Source organism: Homarus americanus, unplaced genomic scaffold (assembly GCF_018991925.1).
Source record: "Homarus americanus isolate GMGI-L3 unplaced genomic scaffold, GMGI_Hamer_2.0 scaffold4060, whole genome shotgun sequence".
NCBI lineage: Eukaryota > Metazoa > Arthropoda > Malacostraca > Decapoda > Nephropidae > Homarus > Homarus americanus.
Window position 1 is genome coordinate 324,174 of NW_024746161.1, and position 19,351 is coordinate 343,524.

Genomic DNA, 19,351 nt, shown 5'->3' on the forward strand with positions numbered 1-19,351 from the left:
ATGTGGCAGCGAGACATGGGTCACACAAAGAAGACACCTCAAGGCACTTGAAAACTTTCACCAACGTAGTCTCCGTTCCATCCTCCGAGTTTGCTGGGAAGACAAGAGAACAAATGCCAGTATTCTTGCTGATGCCAACTGTAGGAGCATCAAGGCTACCATTATCCACGAACAGATACGCTGGACTGGCCATGTTACCAGCATGGACGACAGTAGACTGCCAAAGCAGCTACTTTACAGTAACCCAGCGAATAGTAAACGTAACGCTGGCAGGCAACTGCAAAGGTATAAGGATCTTCTTAAAACAAATCTGAAAAGTCCCAAATCGACCTCCTCAACTGGGAGACTATTACCCCACATCGTAACGCTTGGAAGAGCACCACACAAGATGGTGTCAACACTTTCGGCTAGCCTGACTGCATACCGAAGCAGACAAGCGCCAACGCCGGAAAAACACTGCTACCGCCCCTCCAGCACTAGATGTACCCCTCTACATGTCCAACATCTGTTAACGACACTGCCGGTCCCGTATCGGTCTCTTTAGTCACCTTAGAACTAACCAATGAAGGTGACATCCTTAATAACTCATGTCATTGTATCATCTCGAGATGATCGTTCATATTCGATTCCGAGTGACAGCAAAGTAGTAGTAGTACGTTGCTCGATGCCGCAGGATGCTCGCGCAAGGGACACAGCTTTATAATATTATTCCTGCGCTTCAACACCTACAGTCTATAAGCGCTTATCAAGGTTAATAAATACATTAGTCCACCAATGATTATAAATGAAGATAGACCTCAGAGTTTACAGTGATCAGCATATGACTAGACAATGCAGGTTTACAGTACGCATAATATACAGTGCAGGTTTACAGTATGCATAATATACAATGCAGGTTTACAGTACGCATAATATACAGTGCAGGTTTACAGTACGCATAATATACAGTGCAGGTTTACAGTATGCATAATATACAGTGCAGGTTTACAGTATGCATAATATACAGTGCAGGTTTACAGTATGCATAATATACAGTGCAAATTTACAGTATGCATAATATACAGTGCAAGTTTACAGTATGCATAATATACATTGCAGGTTTACAGTATGCATAATATACAGTGCAAATTTACAGTATGCATAATATACAGTGCAGGTTTACAGTATGCATAATATACAGTGCAGGTTTACAGTATGCATAATATACAGTGCAAATTTACAGTATGCATAATATACAGTGCAGGTTTACAATATGCATAATATACAGTGCAGGTTTACAGTATGCATAATATACAGTGCAGGTTTACAGTATGCATAATATACAGTGCAGGTTTACAGTATGCATAATATACAGTGCAGATTTACAGTATGCATAATATACAGTGCAGGTTTACAGTATGCATAATATACAGTGCAGGTTTACAGTATGCATAATATACAGTGCAGGTTTACAGTATGCATAATATACATACAGTGCAGGTTTACAGTATGCATAATATACATTGCAGGTTTACAGTATGCATAATATACAGTGCAGGTTTATAGTATGCATAATATACAGTGCAGGTTTACAGTATGCATAATATACAGTGCAGGTTTACAGTATGCATAATATACAGTGCAGGTTTACAGTATGCATAATATACAGTGCAGGTTTACAGTATGCATAATATACAGTGCAGGTTTACAGTATGCATAATATACAGTGCAGGTATATAAACAATGCGCCTACACCTCTGTAGACAGTATGAGTAGACAAACATTGGTAAACTAGTAGGACATTATTATTATTTTGTCTTGTCTTTGTTATCATAAAATAGGTTGTCAATCACCCTTGCTATCGTCCTTTGATTTTTTCCCTGAGTCGTGTTGGTTTTCGTGCTTAGGGCTATTAAATGACTAACTCAATTCGGCCTCATAACTTTTTAATGGCTGGCTTCGGCCACGTGTCTGCCAAAATAGATAAGAGGGATCAGCTGACTATCAGCTGTGGGTCGAGAGAATTATTTCTGGGGAATATAGAAGAGCAAAAAATAACTTTATATCGCACCTGTGAATCATATCACTGATTCAACAAACATTACCTGGTAACAGAGTCATATCCTCGTACACAAAGCTCAGCACACAAACTTCTTCTGCCTTCACACAGATGGTAAGACTCAACATCAGTCTCTGAGATACTAACTAATGTTGACAGACCGAATGTATATTAAAGTTGTATTACACCAAACACCTGGCAGATGATATAAAAAAAAATATAGCAAAAAAGCAGAGGTGTATGATAGTCACGTATCCATGAATCTGTGTTCAGGTGTGTTAAGGTTGGTGTGATATCAAAGCAACACGATAGGAAAACAAACATTGATGGAAGATGTCTGCACAACAAAAAGCGTCAAGTTATTGCCTGTAGACTTGCATCAAAAGTTTCTTTATATTATTCTTGGACAGAATTTCTGTAGCAATGATCTATCATTTTACCACTTATCAGCTTACTAACCGTTCGCTTAGATGGTCTTCTTTTACTTTGTTAAGAACTTTTTTGTCAGTGTTATAATAACCTAAAGTGTTGCTTAACACGTCAGCTGAAACAATTTGACTCGTCAGTTTATAAAGAGAAGACGGTAAATTTTCACTTGTTACCGCAAAACGAAATCAAAGTTGAAACTATGTTTTTTTTTCTGGTGGTTTTGATGTATTATGAACGAAGTTTACCCTTATTTCTGGCGCAAATCAAGTTTCTGTGATAAGCCTCCACCCCCATCCCATCTTAGAATCTAGAGATTTGCTATAAAAATCAAGGTGAAAAATGTTGAAAACATATAAAAAATCATCGGAAAAACATAGTTTTGAATGTTACCTCACCTTACCTAACCTAACCTATTCCTAGATTTTACGTAATTTCCTCCATAAATGCCATTGAAAAAAGGTGTCTTAGAATTGTCAAAATTACTGATTGCAACTATAAAATTCCCGAGATAAGTTTAGTGGCAACAAATGAAATAATACCGAGAAGACCCTAAATAAGCTGCCACACAGTAAATATAGTACAATCATCTCGTACACGACACATTCGGTTTACTGTGGCCGTTTTTTGGAGGCCATCAGATGACCTGAATTTAATGAGTTTGTGCTTGTGTTTAGAAAATCATTACCTAATACTTCTCAAAAGATGGAACACAATTCCTTTGAAATTATATCGGCATTTAAAATAGCTAGCGAGGAAAACTTTACTTGGGTGCAAGGAGGCAGACGAGTCTGCTCTGTAAAATATTACCGTGAATATTACAGTGGTTCACTGTAAAAAATCTACGGTTGGCCACCTTATATTGTTTTACGGTGACACCGTCGTCGTCTGATATGACATTTACGGACGCCGTAATTTGGGCACTATAAATTTTACAGTGAAACACTGGCAACTGGGCTGCCAGTATTCCACCGTAAAATTTACGGTACATTTTTTACGGAGTGGCTGGTAAAAGAGTGTGGTCCAAGGGTGGTATAGTTGGTCTAGACTCAGAATATATGTATATTGAGATTAGATGTTTATTCTTTTGTATTGTTCAAGTGTATGGTAAAATTAACCACCCTAACGCAAACCTAACGTAACCTAACTTAACCTAAATTAACTTAATACGTTTAATTTTTACTTTTCCTCTTCGCCACTGATCGGCTCGTTAACCGCTTGGACGGTCGGTCACGTCTCTGCTACGCACTGTTGGCAAGTACTGGGCATGAAATGGCTCCTGAATATATCGGAACCTGCTACAGTATTGGTCAAGTCTGGTTTTGAAAGAGCTCACACTTGGTGTCGTCACAAGATTCTCTTGCAGATTGTTCCAAGAGTTCACAATTCCCACTCCGAAAAAGTTTGCCCCCACTGTTTTCTGGACTTTTGGCTTCTTCACCCTTGAGCTGTGACCCCTTGTGGGACGGGCATCCGCCAGCTCCAGGTATGTACAATACATTTAAACAAGTAGTGCCCTCTCAGATATTTATACACTTCGATTAGGTCGCCCCTCACCCGTCTGTAGTATAAACTAGACAGTTGCAAGCATTCTAATCTTTCTGGGTAGCTGAGGTTTCGTAGGGCAGGCACCAGTCTGGTTGCCCTCTTTTGGACATTTTCAATCAATTTGACGTCTCTAGCATACCTCGGGGATCAGACGGGGTGACGATACTCCAGATGGGGAAACACCTCACTCTTGAAGATCGTGACGAGCGACGGACTATCCAGATACAGTATCTAAACGACCTTCTTTTAAGACCTATTAGTTTCGTTGCCTGATTCACCTCCTCACAATGACCCATGACGAAATACTCACCCTGGTCATTTTCACATTCGGTCTCAATTAATGCAGTCTCTTCGTCCTGTTGGGACATGTGATACGCCTCCTTACTGTTGGTGCTACCCAAGTGCATCCTCTTGCACTTCGTGACATTGAATCGTAACAGCCATTTCTTCGACCATTCTTGAAGCTCATAGAGATATTTCTAAGGCTCTTCACAGTCTGTATGTTTTTTAATTTCCCTAACCCAACCTAACCGAACCTAACCTGATTCCCCCGGGCAGCATTAGAGTATTTCAACATAGGTGAAATAATGGAGGAGTGACGAGAAATCGTCATGTAATCCACAACTATCATAAGTAGTAATAATTTCTATGAAACTTCAAAATATAATAGGCGTAAGAAACATGTCAATGTTATGAATTAATGAGTAATACTGCACTTCAGATGCCTTAACAATTAAACTGCTAACAGTTTTATTCCGGGACGCGACTGCTTAACACAATTACTCAAATTCTGGAACAGGGTGGCAATATTCACAATGTATACCTAGATTTTGCCAAGGCTTTTGACAGCGTACCCCATGAAAAGCTAAGAATTAAACTGGAAGGGTACGGGATTCAAGGAAGTGTCCTTGCGTGGATCGGAGACTTTCTTCGTGATCGCAAGCAGTGTGTGGTGATTAATGGTACGAAATCGTCATTTGTACCCGTGACAAGCTGGGTACCACAGGACAGTGTACTGGGCCCGTTGTTGGTTGTTTGTTTCATAAAAGACATGCCGGAAGCTATACACTCTCCCATACAAATGTTTGCGGACGATGGCAAGTTATTCAGGGAAATAAAGAACCAAAAAGGCTGTTAAGAGATGTGAAAAGGACCTATGTGTGCATGTTGACAATGAACTGAAGTTCTCAAGCCATTGTGAGAAGAAGGTGAATCAAGCAAATAAACTATTAGGTCATATAAGGTCGTTCAGATATCTGAAAGGGTCGTCCCTCGTAACGATCTTCAAGAATGAGGTGCTTCCCCGTTTAGAATACTGTCACCCTGTCTGGTCCTTGAGATATTCTTGAGACCAGACTGTAGCCTGCACTAGAGCACCTCAGCTATCCAGAGAGATTAGAGCGCCTGCAACTGCGTAGCTTATACTACAGTCGGGCAAAGGGGGAACTAATTGAAGTGTATAAACATCTCAGAGAGGACTACTCAGTCGAGTGTCCATATCTGAAGCTGGCAGACGCCCCCCACAAAAGGGGTCACAGTTCAAGGTTGAAGAAGCCACAAGTCCAGAAAATTCTGAAGGCAAACTTTTTTGAAGTGAGGGTTTTGAACTCTTGGAACAATCTGTCAGAGTTTTATGACGGCACCGAGTGCGAGCTCTTTCAAGACCAGACTTGACTAACAATGGAGCAGGTTCAAAAACATTCAGAAGCCAGTACATGCCCAGTACTTGCCAACAGTGTGTGACAGAGACGTGACCGGCCGCCCAATCGGCTAACGAGCCGATCAGTGGCAAAGAGGATAAATGTAAATGTAAAAGTAACAGCGAAAAGTCAATCCAGCATCGGCCCATGTTGAGGCAGTACCAAGACCCTCTATATATGTGCCTGTTATACCTTCTGGCAATGAGAATACCAGAAGTTCTTACGGTCCGAATGTCAACACTAAATTGATGAAGTAAAGTAGAGGACAAATTTACAATACCTCCACATAGCGGACTTCTCTCTCCATATAATCCGTTAGATGGGGGTTTCACCTCTAATGGCTCCCTCGATGTAACGGACTTTCGTCTCTTTAGAGTTCGTTAGATAGAAGTTTCACATCTAATGGACCCTCGATATAACTGAATTTCCTCTCCATATACAGTAATCAGTTAAACACAGGACATGCCACCAAACAACGACAATAGCTAGTAAACGACGCATGCCACACGTTCTCTTTCATGAACAATACTTGACAATTGACAAGGATGCAAAAACGTTAGTGGTAGACAAGGTGTGGGGTGTGTACTGTGGTAATGAGGTAGTGGTGGTTGTAGTGATGTATAGTAGCGTCAGTGAGGGTACTAAATTGGTGGTTGTACCGAGAGATAATATCGGTATAGTAAGGGTATAGTGGTAGTGGTCGCAGTGAGAGGCTGTAGTGGCTGTACCGAAAGATAATAGTGGCAATGAGGCTGTAGTGGTGGTTGTGGCCGTGTTAGTGGTAGTAGTTCTGGAGCTGACGGCGTTAGTGATGGTGGTGGTAGTGGTGGTAGGAGAGGGCAAGAAAGGCTCAATAAGTCTTAAGTTATTACATAATTAAGAAGATGATGATGATGCATAGTCATTTTCAGGAAATCCATCCATCATATCTTCATAAAATATTTGTACTGTAGCTCGCCGTATTTATTCTGACGCCTTCATTATTAACTAGACTTTTAGAGTATTTAAAAATTGTGAAAATACCTATATATACAGTATATAATGGCGTATTAGCTTACACATGAAAAGAATTTAAGCTTCTAATTACCCACTTAAAAGTGACTTTGATTAACGAAATATACTTTAATTCACGTCATTATCGTCATCGTGTGAAACATTTTATCATTTATGAATAACTAGCAGAAACGCCGCCCTCCAGGCGGCTCTTTCGCTAGGCCACGGTAGGACGCCACCCTCCGGGAGGCTCCACATTGTCTCACTGTACTGCATTAGGATCTATCAGCATTCAAACGAATTTCATGCGCTTGATCATGTTCTTGAGAACACCTTTCTGCTGTTTGCTGTCTGTCGGCATTAAGACGGGATTCCCTTTCCTGATCTGTTTCTTGTGACCGACTTGCCGCTGTTTGCTCTGTCAGCATTATGACGGGATTCCCTTTCCTGATCTGTTTCCTGTGACCGACTTGCCGCTGTTCGCTCTCTCTGAGCATTAAGACGGGATTCCCTTTCCTAATCTGTTTCCTGTGACCAACTGTCCGCTGTTCGCTTTCTGTCAGCATTAAAACGGGATTCTCTTTCCTGAGCTGTTAACTGTGACCGACTTACCGTTGTTCGCTCTCTGTTAGTGTGTAAACGTGCAGTACGTTGTTGCCTTGATTCACTTGATCTTGATTGCTGCTTTCTCAGTGCATCTATCTGTCTTCTTTGAAGAATTGACAGCCTTGGTCCTTTCTTTGGCGGCATTTTGTTCGGTTAGATTTGATCTTAATTTTTGTTTTCAGCGCGATTACAACCCTTCCTTCCCCTGGCAAAGTTGGGAACAAACAGTGGCTCAAGCTAGTAAGTTACGAAACAACGCGCGAACAGTCCCTCGGCAAAAAGTTGCCATGTACCACCGAAACAACGCGCGAACAGTCATAAGAACATAAGAACATAAGAATGGAGGAAACTGCAGGGGGCCTATTGGCCCATACTGGGCAGTCCCGTTTACACCCAACCCTACACCCAACCCCTATTGCTCATATAAGCATCCAACCTAAGTATGTTTGAAGCTATTCAGCTTATTCGAGTTAATGATGATATTTGGTAACTTGTTCCATTCATCCACTACTCTGTTTCCAAACCAGTGTTTACCTATTTCACGCCTAAATCTAAATTTGTCTAATTTAAAACCATTGTTACGAGTTCGCTCCTGGTTGGATAGTTTGAGTACCTTTGTAATGTCCCCTTTGTTTAGCCCTGACTTCCACTTATACACCTCTATCAGGTCGCCCCTCGCTCTGTGTCTCTCGAGGGAGTACAAATTAAGATGCTTTAAGCTGTCTCTATACTCAAGGTTCCTAATGCCCGGGATTAGTCTTGTCATTCTCCTCTGAATTCTTTCCAGGGATTCTATATCCATTCTGTAATACGGTGACCAGAATTTAAACTATAACCATGCAGTCTCAAGAAAAGACAGCTTTAGTAATGACCTTGCTGACCAAACTAACACTGAAACCTGGGCACTTTTATTAGCTTCTGGTTATTACTAGAAAGCAAAAAACACACATTTGTTTACTTGGCTTAAGGTTCCTATCATTATCAGGCTTCCTACCCTTCGCAGTCGGATTTCTCTATGGTATCGTTGTTCAATCTGGTATCTGGTTTCCCATACATCTCCCATAATTGAGTAATTTTACATTTGTCCACTTTGAATTTCTTACCGCTATTTTTCAGACCATTCTAAAAATTTGTTTAGATCTTCCTGTAGTTTTTGGCGGAGACCCGCCAGATTCATAAATAACACGTCCTTATTTTAGTGCGTCATCAGCAAATTCTACTTATGTTGGGTTGTCTCTGCCGATATCTATGTCATTTGTATATAATAAATGATAATGGTCCAAGTACTGGAGCCTTGGGGAACTCCACTTCCCAGACGTTGTTCAATGGGACTTAGTGCCGCTAATGCTCACTCTCTGTTTCCTTAATCATGTCAATCCATATATTTGGATGATCGTTACCTTCGATGCTATGTGCTTTCACCTTTCTAATTAGGTCTTTGACTTTAGTTAAAGTCGAGATATACGACATCATAAAGTCTTCAATTTCTGATTCAAAAACTGATAAAAGAATGTTAATAGATTAGTTAGACAAGAACGTCCGCCAGAAGCCATGCTGGGAATCATTATCAATCTAGTCAGGTGATTTTTGAATAGAGTTTAAATGATTGCTTCCAGTAATTTGCTGCTCACATATGTTAATTGATTAAGGAAGTTGAGATAGTGATCTATCCTCTTGAAAATCGTATTATATTCTGCCATCCTCCAGGATCTCTGGTATCACACCTGTTTTAAGGACATGTTAAACAACTTTGCTATATACTAAGCTCTTCCATATCTTTTAATACTTAAAAAGATTTCACGTAACTTGGGGTGACTTCATTAGCTTAGTTTTGCCTGATTGTTTACTAAACATCGTTAATAGTCACTACTTTATCTCTGCTTAATTTGTTTTCTTCACTACTTCTAAATAGAGTCGGTGCTCTGGTATCATAAGTTTAAATTTCTCAGGAGAAAACTGTTGAAAAATATTTAATTCAATGAGCATCATTTCTCCCGTCGTTTTCAGAGAGCTCGCCGGGTATTCAACTTGATTATCCAATCTTTTCTTCGTGTTTTAGTTTGATACATTTGGTGAAACTTTTGGGGTTTGTCTTCCCTATATCCACCTCCCATTATTCTTGGCTTTCTTATTCTTAATTTTAAAGATTATCTTATAAATAACCTTATGTAAATTCGCCATGCCATCCTTCTTTATACTTCCCTTGGGCTAATAATGATGTTCTTAAATACCTATTTTATCCATTTAGGGTCAATAATTTGATCTGAAAGTTTTTTGTATGGTGGTTCTACTATATCATAACTCAATATTTAAAACTGGTCAAACCCGGCAATTCCCAGATCTCGTTATTAGGTCGGAGTCATCTGTCAGGTTCATGCTGCTAACGGCTACACACCCTCTCAGCTGCCTTTAAACTGTCAAGGTCAGTTCTTCTTCTGGAAATCTGGTACTTTAGAGAATTCTTCTTATGTCTGCTCTAAAAATCTAACTGACCCAATTTCTTTGTGATAGTTGTTTGGCAAGTTCGTTCCTCTCACCTCGACACATTGCTACACGAGGTTTTTGTTCGACAGAACTAAATCGAAAGCATATTATTACCCAGCAGGGTTCGGGTTATATGTTGACTTAGGAAACAGTCCTGATCGCCCTGAGAAAATCCTCTGATTTGAGAGTTACCCAGTATCGTCCAATCTATTTGGCCAAGGTTAAAGTCGCCTACTATACAGACTTTTGTTGTGTATGGAAGCTCTACATTTCATCCCAGATAAGTCGCCATTGGACTCTGTATCAAGATTGGGAGGTCTATATATTATCTCCTGGTGATTAATTTTTCCCTACTGTTTACTTAATCATCCCAAATTGTTTCAGTATCTGCCTAGTTTTTATTTCCTTATTTATTTACACTTGGGATGGTCCTTCTTGCCATACTGGTTACTCCGCCTCCTTTCCTGGTCTGCCTATCGGTATGGAACAATTTGTAACCCGCAATTTGGTATTATTCACCTAAACGATGTGAGTCTAGGCTTATCCCATGTTTCAGTGGAATGCTATTATATCGATTTTTCTGGCATACTAAGGCCCCTAATATCATCCATTTTGTTTCTTCTAATATCAATGTTCGCGTAGAGTATACGTTAGTCGTGGTTTCGAATCCCCACTGCATTTAAACTGTTGAATGGTTTTATCATTCCTAATACCATTTCCCTGTAATCTTTTACTTTGTTTACCCGCTCACTGCAGTTTCCACCCGGTGCCTATGTTCCTCTAGCGTTTAAAGATATACTCTGATATCCTTTTGACCTGCCCCCTCTAGGAGACCCAGCCAGGGCTGTTGCTAAATTCCATCCTGAGAGACAGGTGCACCCCCCATCCCTAGCATAAAGGTCCTTCTGCTGTAGTTGCTTCCAGTTGTCAATGTACCATATTTATTCTTGCAATATATGTCAAGACGGGCTGCTATACACCTGGGCAGAACTGCCCTTTAGACAACCATTCACTGCCAACTCTCCTTCTAGGCAGGACACGGGCATATGGATAGATCCTCCCTGTAGCCAAATAATATCCAGCTGCCTTTGAACTTATCAAGAAGCTCTCTCTCCATATTAGCGTGCTAATATCATTGTTTCTGCATCGAGGGGTGAAGGGCGAGTTCCATTACCAGACAAGATATTGTCCATCCTGTCAATTATATCCCCACCCCAGCTCCTGGCAAATGACCTCATCCTGGTTTTTGCTTACCAATAAAAGGTTCCCTGTCCAAGCACTTACCCAAAATAATTAAAGTTTTTGATCATTCTATCCTTGAATTGGGTACTAACGTCCAATTCCGTCTATCAAGGACTGAACGAGTTGGCACACACTTAGCTGTTGTTGTCGTTGCTGGTCAGGTCCCTTGCAGCTCTTTCACCACCCACAGCCGGGCCTCCTCTCACAACCTTCCACCTCTTGAAGCCAGCCAGACACTGGCTTCCCATCCCGGCCCTCTCATTCTCAGCCAGGCTCTTCCTTTAATTTCAGGTTTCTCCAACGTGGCCCCCACCCCTTCCTTGGCCCCCACCTGCCTTCCCATGTGACCACCCAGCTTGCTAACAAACCTCACACCCCAGACCACACATAGCACTGGCCACATTCAGATTAATCATCCCCTGAGGCCAACCCTGGTTGTGACCTTTTCTGACCTCGCTGTGACCTTTTCCGTACCACTGACGCTCTTTTTTTTTTTATATAGAGATGCTCTTTCAGTTATTTATATAGATGGCCATGGCAAGGAATAGATTTACTAAGGTAGGACCTAAAGACATTGAATTTTGCCCTGTGAAATATCGTACATTTGGCATACATTCGTTAGAATGGACTACCTACCTACCTACCTCCCTACCTACCTACCTACCTTGTTAAAATGGACAGCCTAGAAAAGTTAGAGATCAAAGAAAAGTAAGCTGTAATGAGGGAAAGCATAAGGATAAAATTAGCAATAATACGTGGGATGGGATACGACTTTTCAACCTCTGTGTGGTGTAGCTGATGGAGGTTAGATGCAGAGAAATGTAAGCCATAGTGAAAGAGAACCTAAGGATCAAAATACGACTTTTCTGTGTGTGCGTCCGGGCTGACCGCTAGTCTCTCGTTCTCTCAGGTGTGTCGGGTCGGGTCGGGTTGGGTGTGTCTGATAGGGTTGGTTGGAGTATTTTTTGAGATCCCTACATGACACTTGCTATCCATGCCAAGTTTGCTCCAGATCGGTAAAGTAGTTTCCGAGATTCTCGTGCGGACACACAGACAAACAGACAGACAGACAGACTTCTTTGTTTACTAGCCGTTCTGGTGGTTGGTTTGTTCTTTGTTACTTTGTTTTGACCTTTATTGTCTAGTGTTAGTACAGGAGAAAATTGGAGTACCCTGGGAAGCCTTTGGTAGGGTCACACTGGATAACACTCTTCTCACATTTGTCCCTGGTCGGAGATTGAACCCTGGATATAGTTGTGAGAGGTGACGCTCGTTGCCGCTGGGACAATAACATCTATTACAAAAACACTGGCTATTTGATTTCATGCTACTCACCGGTTGCCTCACAGACGTCAGCTGAGAAGAAAATAATACGCTGTACAACCCAAACAAAGTTAACTGCAGAGGTAGAAAAAAACTTGAAATAACTACACCCTCTCCCTTCTCCCACCTTCCTTCTCCTCTCTCTCTTTTCCCCCCCCCTCTCCCCTCACCCTTCTCCCCCTCCTTCTCCCCCCTTCCTTCTCCCTCTCCCTTTTCTCCTCTCCCCTTTTCTCCTCTCCTTCTCCCTCTCCCCTCTCCCCTCCCCTTCTCCCCCCTCCCCTCTCTCCTCTCCTTCTCCCTTCCCTCCTAAACTTTTACTCTGTCATATTTCATCAGTTTCTTCTCTGTAATTAATTCTTATGTCCAAATCCCTCGCTACAAGGCTTTTTTTTTATTAATAAACTATTAGTGGAAGATCATGTTAAGAGATCACAGCAGGGGCTCTGCGTGTGTGTGTGTGCGTGCGTGCATGGGTGCGTGCGTTCGTGCGTGTGTGTGTGTGTGTGTGTGTGTGTGTGTGTGTGTGTGTGTGTGTGTGTGTGTGTGTGTGTGTGTGTGTGTGTGTGCGCGCACACAGGGTGGTAATCATCTACTGTGGCAGCATTATGTTAGTGTTAAGGTGCAGGCATTGCTTGCTTCCTCTCGCTTTCAGCTACCGCCGCTGGTTAGCCCTCATGGCGAACAGAGAAGCAACTTGCATAATTCTCCCCCTGCCAGTACACAACCTCTTCACCATCAAGAAACCTGCTGTGCCTCCTCGTGGCAACACACGGTAACTGGGTGCCTCGTGGGCCCAGGCGAGACCAGCAGGGGATCTCGGAGTAGCAGTGGGCCCCAGAGGGATGGCGCATAGGTCCACTGGCATGTGAACACGCCCTGGCGCCTACCAACCATTGCCCCGCTGCCTTGCTGATTAACCTTGGTAGGTATATGGTTACGGGAGTAAACCCCGAACGAAAAATCTGTGGTGGAGCCCAGCATTGAGCAGACATGCTTACAGAGCTCTAACAAGACCCCCAACGGCGGTATAGACAGAAGAGGTAACCACCATGGGAACCCAACAACTACACCGACGGATGAAGCCATTGCCTGATGGACAGGCTACTAAGGCGAAACCCAACAAACTGAGCTATCGGCAGTCCATTGCAACTCTCCTCTCCCAGTCGTTGCAACACTTGCACCACTGGATTAGGAAAAGGGGGAGCCAAGATGTATGGTTGCAGCCTGCGCTCCTGCCTCACCACATTAATCAATTCACGGGCAGCTCATTATACCTCTCATCACCATCAAAACCCCTATACCCCCCAAAAGTCCTATGGCAATTGACGAGTGGCAAGATTATCGCCCGAGTCGTCCTCGGACTTCTTCCTGAGGCGGAAAACTTCCTCCCAAAATCTCAATGTGGCTTTAGACCATCACGTGGCACCACTGACATGATCTTTGCTTCCCGCCAGATACAGGAAAAGTGAAGAAACAGCGTCGTGACCTGTACATGGCTTTCATCGACTTAACCAAAGGCCTTTTTGGCTGCCCACCAAAATTTATCGCCATTGTGAGGCAACTATCACGATGGCATGAACGGCAGTGTCTTGCACAACGGCATCCAGTCAGAGCTCTTACCCATCCAAACAGTGGTTAAACAAGGAAGTGTACTGGAGCCAACTCTCTTTTCCATCTTCTTGACTGTCTTCCTTACTCGTACCAGTGCCAATTTAGCCAGCGGGGTGAACATCGAGTACCGGGTGAAGGGGGGTCTTTTCAACATAAGACGACTCCAGGCAAGAACAAAGGTGTCGGCAGCTTCCATAACTGAACTTCAGTATGCAGACGACCTCACCCTTTTTGCTCACACTGAACACGACTTACAGGAGATCCTGAACACCTACGCAGATGCGTATGCACACTTCGGCCTTGACCTGCCCCTGGTTCAGACACACCTTCACCATCCATCCAACATAACGGTACTACCCTCTCTAATGTTGCCCACTTTCGTTATCTCGGCTCCCACCTGTCCACCACCTCAGACACCGATGAAGAGATTCAGCATCGGATCAGATGTGCACCTCATGCTTTTGGCAGACTCCGTACACGTGTCTTCAACTTTAGGGAGCTGAAATTATCTACAAGGCTGCACGTATATCGAGCAGTGGTCCTCCCCACCCTGCTATATGGCAGTGAGACATGGGTCAAACAGGAGGCACCTCAAGGGCTTGAAAACTTTCACCAGCGTAGTCTACGTTCCATCCTCCAAGTTCCCTGGGAAGACAAGAGAACAAATGCCAGTATTCTTGTTGACACCAACTGTAGGAGCATCAAGGCTACCATTATCCATGAACAACTACGTTGGACTGGCCATGTTGCCCGCATGGACGACAGTAGACAGCCAAAGCAGCTACTTTACAGTTACCTAACGAATAATAAACGTAACGCCGACGGGCAGCTCAAAAGGTATAAGGATAGTCTTAACACAAACCTGAAAATGTGCCAAATCGACCCTCTTACCTGAGAGTCGATTACTCCACATCGTAACGCTTGGAGGAGCACCACACGAGAAGGTGTCAATACTTTCGAGTTAGCCTGACTGCAAACATGCAAACAGAGTCAGACAAGCGCCAACGCCGGAAAGACGCTGCCACCGCCCCTCCCGCAGTAGATGGAACCCTCCACATGTACGAATGTGAACGACGCTGCGGGTCCCGTATCGGTCTCTTTAGTCACCTCAAAACTCACCAACCTAGGTGACATCCCTAATAACTCATATCATTGTATCATAACTGGATGGTCGTCATATCGATTCCGAGTGACAGCAAAGTAGTAAGAAGTGTGTGTGTATTTGTTTGTGTGTGTTTGTTAGTTTGTTTATTTATTTGTTTTTGTGTTTGAGTGAGTATGTGTGTGTGTGTGTGTGTGTGTGTGTGTGTGTGTGTGTGTGTGTGTGCGCGCGCGCGATATTTTATAATGATGCTTTACAGTACTTCGTGATTATCAAAAAAGGAATCATGAAAGAATTCCCAAATTATGGCGCAAAAAATAAGGATGGCACTGAGAACAGAAAAATTCGGTGATAACAACTTCAGTTGTTAAACAATGACGTACTGTAATACGTAGATAATTACACCAGAGTATTAGTATCTTCATGAGGAAAGGTGCCAATAGGTTAGCCAGGCTATCAGGAGATTCAGTTTGTTTTAATAGTTGTACTACAAATTACAGTATTACGAAGATGCCTTTTTTTTGAGAAATACACTTAAGGACTCCATTGCATGTCAAGTTCATGTTGTCTTGATAATAAATTTATTCCAGTATCGAGGGTCCTTTAATAACATCTCTGTTTTGTCTGTCTTCCTGTTTATGGTAAACTCATCACCAGACATATCCATGTTAAGAGGCTACCCCGATGTTTCAGTTGAGTTGGATAAAGTTAGGCTGGGCCGCAGGGTATGGCGCTTTAGGTTATAAGACATTAGATACGGTAATGTACCACATTCCATGACTGTAGCATAGCAGTTATCCGTGTAGCTTATTCTTCATTTATGTCACCAGAAGCTTCTAGCTTTATCACTATCCTCTGTAGGGGTTCCTGGAGTCTCGGGTCGACGTGTCCCTCTGCCTAATCGATGAGTTCTCGTCTTTGTCATATCGTGCGTTAATTTATTTGTTTTTCAACGTAATGGGATGGTGTATGTCAGTCTGTCTGATGTTCTGGTTGTGTTTTATAGTTCATCACTTCGAAACTTCATTACTATATGAATACTAGTAATAAAGACGACAGAGGCAGCGTGGGTAAGATATCCAATACTGTAATGTACGACAAATGTATACGCACAAGGCCTATACACACGCTAGGCTAGTAATAATATTATAAATCTCGTCACTGATAACATGATATAATACATATCATTATCGTAATTACAGAGTTATCGACAAAGAGATGCTACTCAGGCTAGGAATGTGAGTTAGGGCCCCATCCCAGGTACTCAGGCCTATATTTTGTTTTTTTATTAAATTCTTGAATTTTTTTTTATTTCAATTATTAACTGCGTAAATGTAAATTATTGATGCAATGTTTTATATATCAATGTATTGTATTTCTATAATAGCCAAAGACTTCATAGCTCTTAGAGATACCTCAATAATAATAATTATAATAATAATAATTAATAATAATAATAATAATAATAATAAAATTAAATAACAATCCTTCTTACTTTCTTGAGGTAATGTGCCTGTAACTTTTATCATCCACGAAATTTTAGGGAAAATGTAGCACTTATTTGATATCCCACCTTCGACTATTGTTCAATTACGTTCCTCCATGATAATTAATAATACAAGAAAATTTGTCAAGGAATAAGATTTGAGCCAGACAGCAATCAATTCACGTGTTAATGACCTGCAACCCTTCAATTTCAGGGAAAAAATCACTAGTTCTTACAAACATTTCTTGCTATGACTTCGTCCTGAAGAACTACAATAAAAAACGACTCTTCTGTATTTTGGTATTTCTTATTCTGAAAAATATTAAGTCGTTCCCTTTGATAAATGGCTGTTAAACGTTACACAGAGAATATTTTACCCAGGGTAGCACAATGACCTCGGGGCATTAACCACGTTTCTCAGAATTGTCTTATTGTTTCATCCTACACACGTAGACTTTTCCACTGCCTGCAATTATCATATACATCAGCAGAATCTGAGCAGTGTGATGATCAAACGAATTCCAACTCACTACAAAATATGAGACACACACACACAAACACTGGCATCCATTCGTAAATACACGAGTGTCTTGTGAGTGTCATCCAGAAAAGAAACAAGCAAACAAATATAAGTAACATTTCTCCCTGTGCAATGGCACATTCTGCCATGCCCTAGGTTAGGTTTGGCAAAAAAGTTAACGTGGAGAGTATGAATGTTGTCTACATAGTAAAGAAGACTGGACGCAATATCATTTTATTGGTTTAGCCAAACATTAACCTAAAACCCCATTAAAAATATCAGCATTCACAGATTGAGGACATACCCTATATTACTAAACACGACAGTATGTTGGTGTACCTCTTCCCTACCATCTGCCCATCAAAGACGAACCCCCCTAACCACCCCTCCTGTCCTACGACACAACACCTTGCCACACCGCCATTGTCTAGCAGGTAACAGATAAGAGCCAATAGTGTTATATTTTGTGACTTGTTTTAAAACTATAATCGTGCAAAACATGCCTGCATCCTTAGTCTGGCTACGATTGTGAGGTTTATTAGTGCCATTTCGGGAGTTTTACTACAATGTAAACAAACACACAGATGCCAAATCTCACAAAATGTGACACCACTGTACCAGGTGGAAGTATGGCCGAATGTACATAAACAAAATAATTCATGTCTGAAGGTGAATCTAGTCCAGTGGTTCTCAACCTGGGGGCCATGGCCCCCAAGGGAGCCAGCAAGAATTTAGAGCCACAGGGAGCTGTTATAAATTGTTCGTTTCGAAATAATCTTGGGAATCTGAATTAAACAAAACTTGTATTACTTATTTTGACTTGGCAGAAGAGAATTCTCAGTCTTTTTGTCATTTTGTTTAATCATAACGACAATACAATTTTAATTACATACTCTGGTGCTAATTTTTTTTTTTTTTACGGATTATTTAAGATTTCACAGGTCCAGTCCCTGTCTGTGTGACAGGCGCTGGACCGAGCTGCTGAACTGACTTGTTCAGTACACGTGTCGTCGTGTCATCCTTTGCAAGTGGTGATAGGACCGAATGATCTCAGTCTGGCTGGGATACCATCACGAAAACAGTGGAGTGCATTGTCTCTGAACCATATATTGTGTTTGAGCTTGACTCACAAAAGATACCCGTAATTGGTGTTACTTATTTTGTTTCATAATCATGGTCGCTGCTTACGTGGGTGAAATATTTGTACACTTCTTTATTAATTATTTCCTTATTTATTGGTGCCATTGTTGTTCATACTCATTCTTTACTTATATAATCCTACCATTTTTAGTGCTAAATTGGTATGACTCTCTATTCTTCTCATTCTTCCAAGTTGGGTAGTGCTTGTCAAAGGAGGCGTGTTCTTGCTTACAGGAAGTACACTTCAGCTTGCTAGCTTGAGTGTGAATGTTTACCTGTGTGCATGTTTGTGTATCTTTTTTACTTTTTTACTTTTTATCCTCTTCGCCACTGATCGGCTTGTTAGCCGCTTGGGCGATCGGTCACGTCTCTTTTCCTTTATATTCTTCACCAAAAGGTCGGCTCGCTAGCCGCCCGGGCGATCGGTCACGTCTCTGTCACGCACTGTTGGCAAATACTGGGCATGCACCGGCCCTGAATGTACCTGAACCCGCTCCAGTGTTGGTCAAGTCTTTTCTTGAAAGAGCTCACACTCGGTGCACAACACTCTGTAGATTGTTCCAAGAGTTTACAACCCTCACTCCGAAAAAAGTTTGCCTCACGGTTTTCCGGACTTGCGGCTTCTTCAATCTTGAGCTGTGACCCCTTGTGGGGCGAGCGTCCGCCAGCTCCAAGTAAGACACTAACTGAGTAGTGCCCCTGAGATGCTTATAAACCTCAACTAGGTCCCCCTTGCCCGTCTGTAGTATAAGCTAGGCAAGTTCAGGCGCTCCAATCTCTCAGGGTAGCTGAGATGCCGAAGTGCAGGCACCAGTTTGTGCCCTCCTTGAACATTTTCAACCAACTGACAGTTCCCTAGCATATCTCGGGGACCAGATGGGGTGACAGTACTCCAGATGGGGAAGCACTTCACTCCTGAAGATCGTCACGAGGGACGGACCGTCTAGATATCTGAACGACCTTCTTATAAGACCCAATAATTTATTTGCCTAATTTACCTTCTTCTCACAATGGCCCGAGAACTTCAGCTCATTGTCAAACACACACACCTAGGTCCTTCTCACACACAGTCTCAACTAGTACATTTTCTTCATCCTGTTGGGACATATGGTACGCCTCTTACCGTTGGTAC